This window comes from Budorcas taxicolor, chromosome 11 (assembly GCF_023091745.1).
Source record: "Budorcas taxicolor isolate Tak-1 chromosome 11, Takin1.1, whole genome shotgun sequence".
Classification (NCBI taxonomy): Eukaryota; Metazoa; Chordata; class Mammalia; order Artiodactyla; family Bovidae; genus Budorcas; species Budorcas taxicolor.
The window spans coordinates 127,572,433-127,591,793 of NC_068920.1; the positions used below are offsets into that span (position 1 = coordinate 127,572,433).

At 42.2% G+C, this 19,361-nt stretch overlaps 1 protein-coding gene across 3 annotated transcripts in view; it reads left to right on the top strand.

Moving 5' to 3' along the window:
- ANXA4 (annexin A4) overlaps window positions 1-19,361 on the top strand; it is a 75,050-nt gene that overhangs the window by 1,594 nt on the left and 54,095 nt on the right. The window contains exon 1 of one of the 3 annotated variants that reach the window (XM_052647929.1): window positions 2,972-2,982. The exons of the other annotated variants lie outside the window; for them this stretch is intronic. The gene's annotated coding sequence lies outside the window, so the exon portion shown is untranslated. Of the gene's footprint in view, window positions 1-2,971; window positions 2,983-19,361 lie in introns of those variants that run through there. 3 annotated transcript variants of the gene reach the window in all.

Sequence of the window (19,361 nt, forward strand, 5' to 3'; positions counted from 1 at the left end):
ATCACTTCAAACTGTAGCTTGTGGCCCATTTCTCTTCTTATATCTGCAGCTCATCTGTTTTCCCAGTCCTTGCTCATCTGCTGGTAGACTAAGGCTGCTCTTCTCCAAGGGAGATGGAGGTGAGGGCAGGCACTCGAGTAATAGATGTTGTGCCAAGGAGTACCTGATGATTCAGAATAAAGGAGAGGAGGCTTTTCCTTGGTTGTCCAATTTTATCCAGATATTTGAGGATAAAAATGTTTTTTATACTAAAACAATTGCAGGTATATTTTGTGGCAGGATTCAGAATTTAAATACTTTCTTTATATAAAAGAAGAAACTTCTAAAATGTTTGTTTGGACTTTGGGCTGTGGGTTGGCCCAGACATAACCTTTGGGCATTTGCTTTCATTGCAATGAGGGCTACTTATGGAGGCAGTTTGGTAGATGCTGCAGTGTCTTCCCTGGAAGGACTTTGAATGGCATGCTAGTTGTGGCATGTGGGATCTTCATCACAATATGCATGACCTTTTGTTGTGGCGCTCGGGCTCAGTAGTTGCAAGACACAGGTTTAGTTGCCCTGCAGCACGTGGGATCTTACTTCGCCAACCAGGCATCAAACCTGGGCCCCTGCATTTGAAATTCTTAACCAGTGGACCATTAGGGAAGTCCCCTCATTCAATCTTTTTTTTTTTTTCCAACCTGAGGCAGGATTATTAAGCTTGTTTTACAGAAGAGATCCCAAGGTTCCAAGTGGTGGTACAAGGGTTGGACTCCTTGCAAAAAGATTTAAATCCAGCTGCTGGATACTGGCTTCCCAGATGGCACAGTGGTAAAGAATCCACCTGCTAATACAGGAGACACAAGAGACTTGGGTTCAATCCCTGGGTCCGGAAGATCCCCTGGAGGAGACAATGGCAACCCACTCTAGTATTCTGGCTTGAAAAAATCCCATGGACAGAGGTGCCTGGTGGGCAACCATCCATACGGTTGCAAAGAGTTGGACACAACTGAGCATGCATGTATGTGCGTGCACACACACACACACAATGGATACTAAAGCCTGTTCCCTTAGCCTCCCTGCCTTACTGTGGCCCTGTCAGTGCTTGGTTCAGAGTGATTTGGCATTTGGATTTGTGGCTTCCTGGTTTATAAACTAATCTTGACCAAATGTTTTTCTTTTCCTTTTCATCTTTCTTCTGGTCAAGCTGATGTGTAAACTATGGTGGGAAGAACTGGAGCTGGCAGTAGTGTGGGAATACAGGTTAATGGCCCTGGATTCAGGAGGGGCTTGGCTTTTGAATAAGGGAGTCAGCTCACTCTTTGTGGCCCTGGGAAGAGCTGGGCAGGAGTGTTTTGGATGGCAGGTTCTGGTTGCATTTAAGGAAATGACTTTTGAAACCCACAGGCTGGATGGGTTTGGAACTGGCAGGAGTTCTGTCACCAGAGATATCTGGGCAGAAGCCCCACAGCCCCTTTCTGATGGAGCTGGGAAGGGGAGAAGGTTAAACTAAGATGACTTCCAAAGCCATTGTCTCCAAACTTTGGGTGCATCCCCCTGGAAGCTTGCACAGCATACAGATTTTTGCCCCCAGCATTCTGATGCAGTATGACAGGGTGGGACCCAGGAATCTGCCTGTTGTGTTGGTTTTATTGGGAGTAACTTGTTCAGTTATGTTTGAACTGGACAGAGAGCTTTGCCGTGGGAACCTGAACCACCACCTTTGAAGAATTTGTCTTAAATGTTCAAGATGCTTGAGATCAGCCAAATGCCTAGACACTGTGTTAAGAATTGCCCTGAAATTTGGCAGTGTTTCTCAAAATTTTTAAATCCATTAACTTGTGTTCCATCCATTTGAATACTAGGAATTTATCTGAAAGATATGGTTGGACATGCGCATGGAAGGGCCTTCAGTTGGTGGGCAGAATGTCAGTGGCCCCCACCAAATGGATAAAGGTTCATTTATTTATTATACAATGTGACAGATGCTATATATTCAAGGGTAAAATACCCAGACCCCATCCTTAGGGAGATAAACTAGCATATCAACAATTAAAAACTCATAGGACTGCATGAGAAGTGAATGCACTTCAATGCACTGTGCATAGCCTGCCATAGAACTGAGGAGGTGCACCTAACCCCATCATGGGTGGTCAGAGAAGGCTTCTTGGAAGGAGAATGAGAATGATCTTGGAGGTGGGAATAGGAGAAGAAGGGCTTATGCACAGACATGGAGGAGTGCCATTCAGCCAGAGCGGGGCTAGTCCAGAGGCCAGAGCTTGAGGACCCTCAGAAATTAATGTCATTCTGTGGGCCCCTGGGAGATAGGACCAATTATTGGGAGTTACGTCTTAGAGATTCCAGGGATCCCATAGTATGAGTTGCTGGCCTCAGTCATAAATTCCTGTTTTCTTCTGCATCTGCTTCTATGTTTAGCACAGTTATATGATCATGCTAGTGTGCATGCATTCTACATCGCTTCAGTCCTGTCCAGCTCTTTGTGACTCCATGGACCATAGCCCACAAGGCTCCTCTGTCCGTGGGATTCTCTAGGCAAGAATACTGGAGTGGGTTGCCATGCCCCCCTCCAGAGGATCTTCCCAACTCAGGGATCGAACCTGCATCTCCTATGCCTCCTGCATTGGCAGGTGGGTTCTTTACCACTGGCGCCACCTGGGAAGCTGCCAGTTTTGTGATAGATATTTTTAAATAAAAAGGAAACTCTGGGTACCAGGAAGGAAATCAAGGCAGAGATTCAGCCTTGGAGAAACAAGACTCCCAGCTTCGCTGTCCTACACCAGGCCAACTCTTCAAGGTTTGTCTTGGATGTAATCTGGGTGACGGTCCTCCTCTGTGTGCCCTTGTCTCCCTGTGATTCCCCCACCACGCTTTATTTTTTCTTGAATACAGACTTGTGCCCTCCTCTCAGCTTTGAGCTCCTCTGAGATCAGGACCACAGAGCCCCATTCCTCTGGCCCATTGCCCAGTGAGTGCTCACCAAAGGTGTGTGCTGAGTGAATGTGTGATTTTTCATGGTCTAGAAAATTTATTCCAACCTCTGAGCCCTACAGAATGATCCACTTGCTGAAAAAGTTTCTTTTTCTTTTTTACCACACTGCACAGCATTTGTAATTGGAGTTCCCCTATCATGGGTTGAACCTGCACCCTCGGCACTGGAAGCACAGAGTTCTAAGCACTGGATAGCCAGGGAGGTTCAAATGACCCATTTTTAAAAATGATTGTTCCATTCTTTGTCTCCACTCCCATCATATCCTTAAACCAGCCAAACTCCCAACTTAATGCATTTGACCCTTAATGCATTTCCTGCGCAGTTGAAAAATCCACGTATCATTTTACACTTCCCACTTCCCTACTGCCTTATCCTTTGTTCCTGGATATCTTGGGATCTACATCTGCAGATTCAACCAACTGTGGATGGTGTAGTGGTGCAGCAGCATTTAGTGAAAAAAAAACTCAGGTATAAGTTGTCCTGGGGAGGTTCAAACCTGTATTGCTCAAAGGTCAAATATTCTGTTTTCCAAATAAGTCATATCAGTCATAATCAGACCGGAAGACTCATTTTTACTGTCTTTGCCTATGGACTCTTTGCTGTTAAAATCCTATCTGAGCCTTAATCAAATGAAATCTCTTTGCCTCTCTTGGGTGGGGGGAGTGAGGTGGGATTACTTAGTCTGTAGTCTCTCCCTTCCTTGAAGTTCTAATGTTAATAGCTGCCGAGAGCTGCTTTGCCATTGGGTTGGTTACATACTAGTTTTGTTTCTCTTACTGGCTTTCATACTTCTTGAGAGCAAAATCATCTTCATCTTTGTTTCTTTCACAATGCCTAGTACCTGATAGGAGCAAAATAAACTTTTGTTACATTTATTTATTTGTTATTTTTGGCTGTGCTGGGTCTTGGTTGCGGTGTGGGCGTTTCTCTAGTTGCAAAGAGTGGGGCTACTCTCTAGTTGCGAAGCATGGGGTTCTCATTGCGATGGGTTCTCTTGAAGCAGAGACGGGCTCTAGGGCCCGCGGGCTTCAGTAGTTGAGGCATGTGGACTCAGCAGGTCGGCTCTCAGGCTTGAGAGCACAGGTTTAGTAGTGTGGTGCATGGTCTTCATTGTTCCTTAGCATGTGGGATCTTCCTAGATCTGGGATTGAATCCGGGTCTCCTGCATTGGCAGGCGGATTCTTTACCACTGAGCCACCAAGGAAGCCCTCAAATGAATGTTTAAGTGAAGATGATGAGTGCCTGCACACACAGCAAGTGGCAGTTTTGAAACAGGGGGTCTCATGCAGAGACCACCTATTTGAGAGTCAGGGCTCAGAGCTGGGTGTGAGAATAACCAGGACTGCATGCTGAAACTTAATTGAGTAAGGTCTCTGAGCCCCACCCAAGATTTACTGACTCAAGCTCTAGAGTCTGACATCCCCCAGATCTGTATTTCTAAACACTCTCCAGGGGATTTTTGTGCCCACTAAAGTTTAAGAGCTTTTCCCAAGATACCATGCCAGCTGCCTTACCCTCTGTACTAATTAGGATCCTTTTGAAGCCATAGCTCCGGACACTGAGTCATGCCTTCTGTGCTTAGCTGCTTAGTCATGTCTGACTCTTTGCGACCCCATGAACTGCAGCCCGCCAGGGTCCTCTCTTCATGGGATTCTCAGGCGAGAATACTAGAGTGGGTTGCCATGCCCTCCTCCATTGAATCTTCCCAACCCAGGGATCAAATCCAGTTCTCCCTCATTGCAGGCGGATTCTTCCCTGTCTGAGCCACCAGGGAAGCCAAGAATACTGGAGTGGGTAGCCTATCCTTTCTCCAGGGGAACTTCCCAAGCCAGGAATTGAACCTGGGTCTCCTGCATGGAAGGTGGATTCTTTACCAGCTGAGCTACCAGGGAAGCCCAAGTCGTGCCTTCATCCAAGACCAAAAGGGGAAGTTGGTAGGCTGACTCAGTCATTTTAGCATGGGGACCGCTCTTTCTCCAAGCCTCTAGACAGTCTTGCCTTCACTTCTCAACCTCCACAGTGTGTCACATGGCTATTCATAAACCACTGTGGCGGTTGGAATGGGCTTGCCTTGGACCAGTCATTCTTTCTTTCTAGGAGAGTCCCACTTTCCTGGTTTACCAAATTCAGTCCCTCGACTCATGCAGGCTCTCTCAATGAGGAAGGAGGGTGTAATAGAGATTGATTGCTAATCCTGGCAGAAATCTTGCACAGTGGTCTACCTCAGCTTGATGCCGGAATAAACTGGCTCCCACAGGTGGGGTTAGATCTTGAAGCAAGGACTGGAGCTCTGCCCTTGTTGTGGATTCGCAGCCTGCTATCTCCTGAACTGAATGCGTGCCTTACAGCCTAGGCCAACACTCAAACGTGGGAGAAGACTGGAATCTGGAGTTTCACAGATCTTGTAAATTAACAGATCAGGCCTTCCAGGAGTGAGGTGTGCTTGCACTGGATGGTTTTGAGAACTCTACTACTCAAATAATCTTTGGCAGACACATATCCTGAGTTATATTTATGCATAACTATACATGCATGTGTATAACATATTAAAAGATGTTAATGTTATCACTCCCCCTTCTATTAATAAAATTTTGCTCATTTTTTCCCTATTACTTTATTCTTTTTTAAAGATTTTTAAAAATATGGACCATTTTTTAAAGTCTTTATTGAATTTTGTTAACATTATTACTTATGTTTTTGGTTTTTGGCCCAGAGGCATTTGGGCTCTTAGCTTCCCGACCAGGGATGGACCACATACCCCCTGCATTGGAAGGCAAAGTCTTAACCTCTGGACCACCAGGGAAGTCCCCCATTAACTTACTGTTGGTGAAGGATCGTGAATGAGAACCTACACTTACAAAACGCCCAGGGGTGGTTTGGGAACCTTTTAGGTATCTGTAGTTGGAATCTAGAATCATTACTCTAGAGCAGTGGTTATCAAATCTGAGAATGCATCAGAATCATGTCGGGGAGCCTCTTAACTCCACCTCCCAAGTTTTGGATTCTGTAGGTCTGAGGTTGGGCCTATGAATTTACACTTTAAACAGATTCCCAGTTGATGGTGATGTTCCTGATCATGGAACCACTTTCACAACCACTTAGTTGTATAAACTTCTTTTAGGTTGAAATACTGGTCTGGATATAATGAAAATATAAACATAGGGGAATTTTAATCATGCACACGGGATCTTCTACCTTTTTCAGATCCTTTTGTGCTCCCTATTAAAGCTGCCTGTGACCTCCTCACTGGGGCCATGCTTTGGGTGGACTTGATTCATGGATTTTCTCTATGTTGGTGAATCTGAGGAAGGCTTATACCTCAGAGGTGAGAAGATGGAGCAACACCCACACACTCTCCCTCCAGGCTGAGCATTCATGGTGGCCTTAAATATTGGTCTTAAAACCCTGCTTTCACCTTAAGAAAGAGTGAATTTCTGATAGGTACTCAAACATAGTTGAACTTTGAGAACATTATGCCAAATGAAATAATCCAGACACGAACAAATGTATCATTCCACCTATATAGGATAAAGTTCAAATTCATAGAGACAGAAAACAGAATGATGGTTTACAGAGTCTAGGGTAAGGGAGAAATGATGAGTTATTATTTAATGCATAGAAAGTTTCTATGTGGGACGATGGAGAAGTTCTGGGAATGGATAGTGGTAATGGTTGTACAACATTGTAAATGTAATCAATGCCACTGAATTTTAAAATGAAATAAATAGAATAAAACATAGAAAATAGGAATAAAATAAAGCAAATATTCTAGCAATGGGGAAGAGATACTCTTAACTATTAAAAAGTATTAAAATGGTAAGTTTTGTCATTTTTTTTTAACCACAGTTTTTTGAAAAAAATCCTGCTTCTGTTACTGTTCTCCCAGTGGTGTCTTGGGGCATTGTTCTATCAACCCATCAGAGTGCATGCTCAGTCACTCAGTAATGTCCAACTCTGCAACTCCATGGACTGTAGCCTGCCAGGCTCCTCTGTCCATGGGATTTTCCAGGCAAGACTACTAGAGTGGGTTGCCATTTCCTCCTCCTGGGGATCTTCCCAACCCAGAGGTCGAACCCACGTCTCCTGCGTTTCATGCTTTGGCAAATGGATTCTTTACCACTGAGCCATGTGGGAAATCCATCAGAAATGATTGTTAAATGCTCAGGGTTTTTTCAAACTAATTGTTAAATATAGCCATTATTTAACCATTATATATTATAAATATAATATGTTATAAATATAGCCATTAAATGAATTATATTAAGGTAGAAATATTTATCAGCAAATTATATTGAAAACACCCTGTAACTTTCTAATTATTTTACCACCTTTTACTATTACATATGTTCTTGAAGTTCTTTACGTCTCTTGTGTCTGTATGGTGGAAATACTATATAATGGCATACCATCATCTACTGATTCAGTTCAGTTCAGTTCAGTTCAGTCGCTCAGTCGTGTCCGACTCTTTGCGACCCCATGAATCGCAGCACGCCAGGCCTCCCTGTCCGTCACCAACTCCCGGAGTTCACTCAGACTCACGTCCATCGAGTCCGTGATGCCATCCAGCCATCTCATCCTCTGTCGTCCCCTTCTCCTCCTGCCCCCAATCCCTCCCAGCATCAGAGTCTTTTCCAATGAGTCAACTCTTCGCATGAGGTGGCCAAAGTACTGGAGTTTCAGCTTTAGCATTACCAACTCTAAAAGTAACACCACATAAGTAACTTGAAATGAATCATGTTGAAAATATTTACACCAAACAAATGGCTACAAATCAGGGTTTTCTTTCCTTGGAGAGCCAGCTGTTAAGTTTATCAGCACACCCCTGGTCTTATCATGGCTCATTAGTGGGGCAGGGTTGGAGCGAGCTTGCAGGAATAAAACACCAGCTATTTAGGATCTTCCAGCCAAAGTTTCTTAGACTGAATTCTAGCTCTTTCCAAATAGCCTTGTCATTGGCTGTTTTCCCCAGGCCCAAAACAGAAGATGTTGTGGCTAAGTTTAATGGGTGAGACGCAAGATGAGACATGTAGTAAGAGTTGCTTTAACCTCCCGGGTAAGAGTTTCCTCAACTGGAACATGGAAGGGGTGGGAGAAAAACTGGCAGAAATAAAATAAAGTGATTATTCTAGCAGTGGGAAAGAGCTACTTAAAAGAAATTTTTTTTTATTATAAACTTTTCCTAACATACACCCAAAGTGGCAGAATAGTAAAAGGAAACCTCATGTACCTATTCATCCTCCAGCTCAACAGTTATCAACATTTTCATAAAAAAAGAGACTTTTCTAACCATTGAGGTAATAAGAATGGGGAGGAATACAAAGGAAAAGATGGATCGGTATGATTTAAAAATTTTCTCCCAAAGTTTGACTCTACTAAAAGGAAAATATGAAATTGGAAAAATGCATACTAATAAATTCTGGGTATAAAAGGTTAAGTTCTATAATATGTGCATAATTCCTAGAAATGTGTTAGTAAAGCATCAGGATCCCTAAAATGGGCAAAAAATGCAAGCAGATAATTCACAAAAAGGCGTATAAGTAGAAAAAGAGACAATTCAGTGTTTATTCAAAGAAGTTAAACCTATGATAAGGCTCAGTATTATACCTAAACATTAAATAATAAATATAGCAAATGAATATGTTTTGGCTGACTGAGAATTGGATATCCTTGTAAATTTGGAGGACAACAGGAAATATTCATAATTATCCAGGTATTGGTATCACAAGGAATAAATAGGTCAAAAGAAGAACAAAATCTACAAAGCTAATTAAAAAGATTGTAGTTATATCATAAAAAAAAAACCGTAATAACTGAAGAGCCTAAGCTACTCCATTTTGTCAAAAAAAAAAAAAAAAGACTCCATTTTAGAGTTCTGAGGAAAAAGTCTTTGGAAATCCTCTGACCTCACCCCACCACCTGCGAGCCAATCAGATCTCAGATCAGGATCTCCTGACTTTTAAGTTCAGGACTTATGACCTGCCCCGGAAATTCGAATTAATCAGAACCCAACACCTAACTCTTCCACAGAAGGTAACCAATTAGACGTCTCCCAACCCGGAAACTCCCGTTTTGCAAATTTTTCATGGGAGAATACCCTGTATAAGCAATGTAACCCAGAGTTCGGGGCTCCTCTCCTTAGCCGCTGCGTAGGTAACGGTGGGAGCCCCAGCTGGAGCTTGGTAATAAAAACTCTCTTGCTTTTGCATTGGATATCGGCTCCCTGGTGGTCATTGGGAGATTTCGACTTGGGCACAACAATAACCAAATAGTAGGGACATTGAATAAGTTATAATGTATCAATACGATGGAAGAATATAAATTTAATAAAATAATATGATGATTGTATAGAATTTGGAAAATTAAGAGGAGAGAGCAGAACATAAAATGATATACATACTGTGATTACAACTGCTAAAAGATTGGAACACACAAAAAGTGAAAGTACATGGTATGTTTACACTGTTTTAAAATGGCCTTTTCAGTGCTTAGATATGATTTAATAATTTACAAAATAAAATGAAAGGGGGAAATAGATGTGATTGCTAAAGGCCTTATACTCTCTAAAATCCTACAAAAGTTGATCTTTTTCTTTTGTAGGAAAGAGGCATAATTTTCAGCACTGCAGTGGAACATTCTGCCTGTTCCCACATGCTTGCTGGGTTTAGGAAACAAGTTTATCAGATCAGGCAGGCAACTTAATAACGACTGGAGGGAAAAAGAGGTTGATAGCGACAAATAAAATTAATGCCAACTATCCCAAATCCATATTTCATTTTTACAACCAAAAAGTCCTGAGGTTGCTGAAACAGAAATAAATCAAATAATAAATTTTCTGCTGTATACATTTTATTAAAAAGTAAAGAGTTTTTTTTTAAGCTAATCAGTTTTTTCTATTTTCTATGGTCTCTCGAGGTGTTAATATTAAATTTTTCATGATCTCTGCAGATGCTTCATTTCTTTTAGAAGGACTCTTGCTGGAGGATTCTGTTTTGGGGAAGGAGGGATAGTTGAAACCAAACAGTAGTGAAAAGAATATTATTTAAATATTTGGTAAACCTTCTTATATTAATATTAGATTTGGTAAGCCCTCTTAAATACACATAAGCATTTTAAAAGTCAAATCTCTTTCTATTTGGGAAGGAGGAAAAGGGTGTTTGTAGAAAATTAGCCTTGGCCTTGATGTTCTGAATACAGAATATTTAAGCCAAAATCTTTCATCTCAAAGGATTTCTTGGTGTTATGCTAATCATTTTTCTCCTCGTACTTAGAATGCTATTCTTCCATCAAATATTGAGGATGCCCAATGGTTCCCTGAATGTTTCTTCTGAATAATGAAGTGAACTATTTTCAGGGATAAGCTTTGCCTTTACACATTCCAGGGTGCTCGTTCTTTTGTCATAGACCCATACTGTGTTTTTCTTTCTTTTCTTAAAAAAAATGGGGGAAATGAAGTCACCAAGAAGATAAATAATTTTCTTGATGAGATTTAAAAGAGATATCTGAGATAATTATTCATGTGAAGTATTTAGAACAGTGTCTGACACAATAAGATATATGCTCAACAGTAGCTATTATAATTATTAACCACAAAAAGGAATGGATGTGTCAGTTGAATTGAGGTGAGTGAACCCAGAGCCTCTTACACAGAGTCAAGTAAGTCAAAAAAGAGTGAAACAAGTATCCTATATTAACACACATATATGGAATCTAGGAAAATGGTAGTAATGAACCTATTTGCAGGACGGGAATAGAGACACAGATGTAGAGAACAAACTTGCAGACACAACAGGGGAGGGAGAGGGTTGGTTGAATGGAGAGAGTAGCATTGACGTGTATACACTAGCCTATGTAAACTGGAGAGCCAGTGGGAGGTTGCAGCAAAACACAGGGAGCCCAGCCTGGAGCTCTGTGACCACCTAGAGGGGTGGGACGGTGGGGAGGCAGAGGGAGAGGGAGGCTCCAAAGGGAGGGGATGTATATATATATATACACTTAGGGCTGATTTGCACTGTTGTGTGGCAGAAACCAATAAAACTTGTAAAGCAGTTAGCCTCCAATTAAAAATAAAGAAGAAATTTAAAAATTATTACACAAGGTAGGTGTAGATCAGTGCTATGTGATAGAAATATAAAGTGAGCCACAAATGTAAGTTTGAATTATCTAGTAGTCACATTTAAAAACAAACGAGACAGGTGAAATGAATAATATCCATTATCCTACCCAACGAAGTACTGGGTTGGAGAGAGAGTCTGTTCGAGGTTTTCTATAAGATGGTACCGATTAAAACTGCACTGTCTGGATCACCAGTCCAGGTTCGATGCATGAGACAGGCTGCTCAGGGCTGGTGCACTGGGATGACCCAGAGGGATGGGATGGGGAGGGAGGTGGGAGAGGGGTTCAGGATGGGGAACACATGTACACCCATGGGAGATCCATGTCAATGTATAGCAAAACCACTACAATATTGTAAAGTAATTAGCCTCCAATTAAAATAAATAAATTTATATTAAAAAAAATAAAACTGCACCTGTCCAGTTAATTCACTAACTCTTATATACAAATTGAATCTCTTTTTCCTTACTGTATCAGTCACAGTGCTTCTGCCTCTTGACTCAGTTCCACATCAATAAGCCACCTTCTTTTAAAAATTTTTTAAATATCCATTGTTATTTTTTCATACTAGAAAATGTTATAATTAAAGTAAGTATTCAAATGTAATTATGAATTACAATCTATATAGGTATCACTGTAATTCATGCTGTCTGTAGAACATATTCAAATAAACACATTCAAAATGTTGCATTAATGCATAGATGATATCAAAGTGAATCAGTGTGTTGACAGCAAGTGGATTGGTGCTGTGATTCGGTATAATACTAGAAAAGATGCAGTGTGGCTGACAAGCATGCTGCTCAGTGTAACGGTTACAGTGAATCGTGGCCCCATCAAAAAATGCTGCTGTCCTATGTTATGAAAAAATATTTTATACTGCTTCAATTTTAAATTGACTTCAAATTAAAATTGAGTCATTTTCTCTGTTGCACTAGTTGCATTTCAGTTACTCAGTAACTGCTTGGTGGCTTGTGGCTACCATGTTGCGCAACACAGGTGCTGACTGTGTCTGTCAAAGGAAAGGTGGACAGAACACCTTAGTCCTTTTTGTGTTGGCATCAGCTTTAAGCAGGAGAGAAATTTGTTTGCACAGTACTCAGTCCAATTCCTGTTTCCAACTGGTTTTCCCCATTTCTCTCTGCCTCTCTGAGGTGGCATCTTTTCTTATCCCCAGTGCCTGGTTCTTTCATACATAAAGGATGCCTTTCCACCAGGATTCTTTTCTTTGGTCACTTTTCCCTGCATCTACTCTGCTTTGTGTCTGGCTTGGGGAATTAGTAGGATCAGTAAAGGGTCCACCTCACAGCTCCTCAGCTCAAGTGGGTGGGCAGGGCTGGGGTTTTCTGGGGGGATTCCCCACTGAGCTGATGGAGACACGTTACTCAGCTCCTTACTGTCCCCCTCTTTCTGGCTTTTTCTGTGCGTCTCTTACACACATCTGCCTCTAGTTAGTTTCGGTTCCTTTCAGCTTCTGATCTTGTCTCATGTCAGTCCTAGTCCTTTGGATTTTGTCACGAGTTTCTTCCGTGGCCCTGCTTTGCCTTCGTGAGGTTTTTCATGGGAAAAAAACAAAAACAAAACAGGAGAGGCTGCATCAGAAATAACAAGTTCCCTATGTGAATCAGACATCCACCATGGAGGAATTCTAACAGTTCTGTTTTTGTATTGTTTGGCCAGAGTCAGCATGAACGCTGGAAAGATTTGAAAATAGATCCCTGCTCTGGTCCACGGAAGGAGTGGCTGATCCAGGGGGAGACAGAGTCGCCCACAGAGCTAGATCTTCAGTATTTATAGGGCATGGGCAGCACCAGAAGAAAACGTGCCATTTCAAGAGAGCCGTGTTTCTTCTCCAGCTGATTCCAGATTGCCAGGGTCAAAGCAGTGTAAATCTGTGAAGAAAACCCAGCTGCTTTTCCTGCTCATTTGGGAAGAGAGTTTTCTTCCCTGTGGCAAATGGAAGTGGCAGTGTTGGTGAGGAAAAGCCTGGGCTGTGTAATAACACTTTTCCTACCTGTAGGCAAATAAAACCTAACAGGACAATAGGAAGCCTGGCCACTCAACGCCTCTTTGCCAATCACTCCCCTCTGGTACTTGAGTTTCTCATTCAGGTCCTGTCTGTCTCCTCCTTCCAGCCTCACAAGAATTCTGTAAAGAAAGATGGAGTGGACTTTAGTTTCTCTGGGACAGATTATAAAAGAGACCAGATGTTAGATTCAGGATTCCTTTTTCTGATGAGGTGCTCTTCTTCTTTGCCCCTGAGACCTATGATGGCTGAGACGAGAGAGATCAGGAGTACCGGTCTGCCTTGCAACTGGGGTCTCAGGATATGGTGGCCTGTAGTTTATGATTCATAAGGAGGGATCCGGGTGACCTGGGTGCAGGTGGATGTACAGCCTTGGAATTGGGGGTCTCAGGATATGGTGGCCTGTAGTTTGTGATTCATAAGGTGGGATCCAGGTGACCTGGGTGCAGACGGACATACAGAAACTCTAGTGGTAAAAGAGACAAAAGCTGGAGATCAACACCAGTAGCTTATGATCAACTGGTTGGGGTTCCTATGTGAACAGTTAGTGGGGTTCCTGTCTTAGAGTCTTTCTTGCCCAGAATAGTTTACTTACGGTATTTTTGAAGGAGGAAAATGGAATTAAGTGACCTTTCACGTTTCTTTGAGGGCCTCTGATTTTAAAGTAACTTGGGAAATGGAGTGGGAAAAACAGTGTAACCTGTGGCAAAGCTTAACTATGCTGGACAGATTTTTCTCTTTGAATAGCTGTTATCCCTGAGGAGACGTGGCTTTACCCATGATGCTATGCAAAAGCTGTATGGATTTTTGGATTCCACTGAGTTGGATTTTGCCTCTGAGAGGACATTGCTAAAGGAAGACACACAGTGGCAGCCTTTACCTGAGAGGCCACCCTCAGCCTGCAAAGCTGGATACCTGTGTATTATCTTAATCATATACTTTTGGCTGTAGACATGTTTATTATTGTATTGAAAAATACAATACATACAATACATATGATAAAATACACAGATCTTAAGTGCTTAGTTCAGTGAGGTGTTTTTTTCTTAAGGAGTTCACTTTTTAAAACTGCTTCTTTTCTTTTATTTTTAAAATTTTCTTTCTGTTTGTAATTGTTTGTTGTTGTCGTTTAGTCACTAAGTCGTGTCCGACTCTTTTGCAACCCCATGGACTGTAGCCTCCCAGGCTCTTCTGTCCATGGGATTTCCCAGCCAAGAATACTGTAAAAATTATTTTTTAAAATTGTGGTAAAATACACATAAGATAAAACTTACCATTTTAACTATTTCTAAGCATTCAGTTTGGTGGTATGAATACAGTTACATTATTTGCAACCATCACTACCACGCCTTTCATCTTGTGGAACTGAAATTCTATACCTGCTAGACTATAATTCCTTCTCGCCCCTTCTTCCACCTCTGGCACTACCATCCTACGTGAGTCTGACTACTCTAAGTTCTCAATATAAGTGGAATCATATTGTAGTGATATTTTTGTGTCTGGCTGTTTCACTTAGCATAATGTCCTCAAAGTCCATGTCAAATTTCTTTTCGAGGCTGAATAATATTTTGTTGTATGTACCACATTTTGTTTATATGTTCATCTATCAGTTGACGCATGGGTTGCTTCCATCTTTTGGCTATTTTGAATAATCCTGCTATGAACGTGAGTGTACAAACATCTCTTTGAGTCCCTGCTTTCAATTTTTTGGAAAGATTATGTATATTAATATGTATGTATGTATCTCCAGATTGTATATAGGTGGAATATATACCCATAAATGGAATTGCTACATCACATAGTAATTATTATATTTTTAATTTTTCTAGGAAGTACCATGCTGTTTTCTATAGTGGCTATACTATTTTACACTCCTGCCAGCAGTACACAAGGGATCCAATTTCTCCACATCTTCACTGACACTTGTTAGTTTCTGATTTGTTTTGTTTTAAGACTAGCCATCCTAATGGGTGTGAAGTGAGTTCAATGTATTTTGACAAATGTTTTCAGTTGGGTACCACTGCCTCAATCAAGATAAGGAACATTTCAGTCACACCCTAAAGTTCCTTCCCTCACAATTCTGTGCAGGTATGCCCCTCCACCTCACCACTACCTCCAATCCCTGACCCTAGACAACCACTTCTGTGCTTTCTGGCATTATACATTAGCTTGTTTTCTCGGCTTCATTCACTCAGAATAATGTTTTAGAGATTCACTCGTCTTATCACTATATCAGTCGTTCGCTGAAAAATATCCATTGCATGAATATTCTGCAATCTGTCCATTTATCTGTTGATGAGCATTTGAGTTGTCTCCAGTTGCAGGAGTTTGTGTGAGTACGGCTCATGTGAACACTCTTGCCCATGTTTTCTTATGGATATGGGTGTTCACTTATCTTAGGTAAATAAGATGGAATTGCTGAGTCAAAGGGAAGATTCATGTTTAACCTGAATAGAAACTGCCAAATAGTTAGTGTTTGAAAGTTTCAGTTGCTCTACCTCTTCTCTAACATTTATTTATTTATTTTTGAATTTATTTTTCACTGTGCTGGGTCTTTGTGGTGCGTGGGCATTTCTGTAGTTGGGGTGCAGAGGTTTGGTTGCCCCACGGCATGTGGGGTTGTACACAGGGATCAAACCTGCATCTCCTACATTGAAAGGCGGATTCATAACCACAGGACCACCAGGGAAGTCCCTCTCTAACGTTTAATAGTGTCCATTTTTTGTTTTTGTTTCTTCCCTTTCTTTCCTTTTCTTTAAACCATCTTAAAGGATGTGAATGGTATCTTATTTTGCTTTTAATTTGTGTTTTCTGCATAACCAGTAACGGGCACCTTTTCATATACTTACTGATCATTCATATGTTTTCTTTTGTGAAGTGTCTTAAGTCTTTCTCCCATTTAAGAACTTGCTGTGTTCAACTTTGTGTTATGACTTTTAGTTCTTTATATATTCTCAGCTCGAGTCCTTTATCAGATATATGTGCTGTGAATATTTTTCCCCAATCTATGGCTTTTCTGTTAATTTTCTTTTAATGAGAATAAAAGACACTTTTCTAATAGTGTCTTTTACTGAGCAAATCTTTTTTAATTTTGATGAATCTTACTTATATTGACTTTTATAGCTTGTGCTGTTTTGTGTCCTAAGAAATCTCTACCTACCTAAGATTTCAAGATAGAGAATATATTTTCCTCTGTGGTTAGAAAGTACACCCCAGTGGGACTGGAGTAATTGAATCTATGCTAATGCTTCCTTAGAGAATACCAGGGGGCTCAGAAACAAGACAAGAGGAGGAGACCCCCTGGGGAAGAGGGCCCTTCATGAAGACTAGGCCTTCTGCAAGCCGGAGGAGCCAAGGCAGTTAACATAGTCCTATGGCTGCAGGAGCAGCCAGTTCAGTTAAAGTCAACAGGCATTTCTTACAGCTCCACTATGTGCAAGGCACTGCTGAGAATTAAGAGCAGGAAAGTAGGGGCGCAGGATGGGAGTCTGGTGAGCAGATTCCAGGGAAGATGCTGTCTTAGAATTCAGACAACTCTGAAAACAGTGATGATGTTGGAGGACAGACACACACAGAGGACCCCATCAACTTGGTGGCCAAAAGGATCCTAAGGGAAATCTGGTTTGAAAGGTTGTAGAAGTGAAAGCCTGAACTCTGTACACCACAGGTATTTTTAATATGGGTGGAGTTGGTAACCCACCCTGAAAACAGCTCATTAAACTGGTAAGTTGGAATATGTGTATGTGGTGGATAAAGGTTACTCGAAGAGAATAGTAATAAAAAGAAGAGCTAACATTTGTTGAGTACATAATATGTGTAAGATTCTAAGTACTTGATATGATGCAATAACTTGATTCATCTTTGCCACAACCCTTCCTATGAAGTTACTATTATTATGAATTCCATGTTATCAATGAGGAAATTCACTGAAGTACAGAGAGATTATAATTTACTCCAAATCACACAGTGAGGAAATATGTGTGGGAGAGTTACAAACCCAAGTGGTTGGCCTCCAGGCTTCAGCATCTTGGTTACAGAGGAAGGATGGTGTCAAAGGAAGGATGGCTCCAAGGAAGGAGGAGGTCCTGTCTGAAATGGACAGCTAGGCTGTGGCATTGGCCACACCAGCTTCAGGTTTGGACTTTCCCACTGCTGGTGGCTCAGACGGTAAAGCGTCTGTCTACAGTACGGGAGACCCGGGTTCGAACCCTGGGTTGGGAAGATCCCTGGAGAAGGAAATGGCAAAAAATCCCATGGACAGAGGAGCCTGGTAGGCTACAGTCCATGGGATCACAAAGAGTCGGACACGACTGAGCGACTTCACCTTTCACTGCTGTTTCCTATTAGAGGGGCGGCATGGATTCGCCCTCACTAGCGTGAACCTGTCCCATCCGTGCTACTAGCACCTGCCAGACCTTTGGTCAGAGAGTGAATCCACACGTTATTATCACACATGTTACCCAGAGGCAGGTGTACCACCTAACGTGTAGACAGGGCTGTTTCCCGTCTCCAGGGAGGGTGGGGCTGGGCGCTGTCTGTAGCCTTCTCTATTCACCAATCCGACCGTGGTGGCAATGAGCTCTTTCTGGGGCAGGCGTTTCCACTCCATTTCTACTCCTGTCTTTGTGTAGTTACAGCACAGCCTGGGAATTGCTCTCTCAGCTGTTTGCTAGACATTTTGATCTGAATTAGGGGAAAATCAACTCTGAGAGATCAAAAGAATAGTTGTATTTCAAGCCTGGAGGGGCGGGGCCTCTAATCGCGTAAGTAAACTGCCATCTGGGGCTTGAGCAAACATGTCAAAGCTGCGCCAAACCCCATGTTAGACTCTGAATGAAAGCCCGTGCTGTTTTTGGTTCATAGCATAAGCTGGAAGAGATTCCTAGCAGCCCTTCTTTTTCTCCCTACTGGTGTACCCTGGACAGTCTAAATATTGCTGATATTAGGATAAACATAATCAAACGGTTCCAGTATTTCTAGCCCTTGACTGTCTCCATGGCGTAATGCGTCAGTCAGTCTCTGATGTGGGCAGCGCCGAGGGTACTTTCCGATTGTGGGTGGAACGCATCCAACTGCATACAGGATGCTCGACCCTGTCATGGAGGGGAGGGGCACAGAATGTGCCCGGATGGGGTTTGGATGGAAACACTGAGTACCTCTCAGCTGCAGATGACATGACTCCGGCCATGTGTTGGCTCCAAGAGACACTGTCACAGAGCCGTGTTGCCTTGTTCTTCCACTGGATGGCTGAACTAGGGCAGGGGCATGTGGGGTTAGAAACACGCTCTTCAAAGAGCCACCACTCTTGATTGGGCGCTGTCTGCCCAAGTGGGGGCCAGTGTCCAGCAGATAGGTTCAGGAGGAGTGTTTTTGTTGTTGTTTTTTTCATCCAGCTTGTTAAAGATACAAGGAAAAAGAAAGCATTTAGCTCAGCAAAAGATGTGACCATTTGAAGTTTTGATGCCACTGTTACTCCTAAAAGCTTCTATCACTGACACCTGCCTTAGTGTATAATTATACACGTGTGTAAAAATACATGCATTTAGCATGGTATAGCATCATGAGTACATCTCTAGAGTAATGGCTGTGACTGAAAACATAGCTCCTACCACCTACTACATGGGTGACTTTGGGCATTATGCGTAACTTTTCTCAAATTTAAGTTATCCTGCCCAATTCGCTGGACAGTGAGAAGGGGAAGCAATATAGTGTTGATAAATCACCTGTGTGCTTAGTCGTTCAGTCATGACTGACTCTTTGTGACCCCATGGACTGTCGCATGCCAGGCTCCTCTGTGCATGGTGATTCTCCAGGCAAGAATACTGGAGGGGGTTGCCATGCCGTCTTCCAGGGGAATCTTTCCAATCCAGGGATCGAACCCAGGTCTCCCACATTGCAGGCACATTCTTTACTGTCTAAGCCACCAGGGAAGCCCATGATAAAGCACCTAAGCACTCAATGTAACTAGATGGTCAGTAAATACGTATTTAAAAATAAAGCCCCTTTAGCTCCAGCACACCTAACAAAGAATACAAGCCCAGCTTTCCTGATGCTGAGCCACTGAGCAGTGCCAGAGGCTACCCCTTGGAGGAGTGAGCCCCATGACCAGGAGACCAAAGGCTGGAGATGAACCTTCAGAAAGGGTGTAGAGTCCTTGCAATGGGAAGTATGTTCAGCAGAGTTCTTGCCAACCACTACCAGAATTTTTTTCTGTTAGGCTACTCTCAAACAGACAAG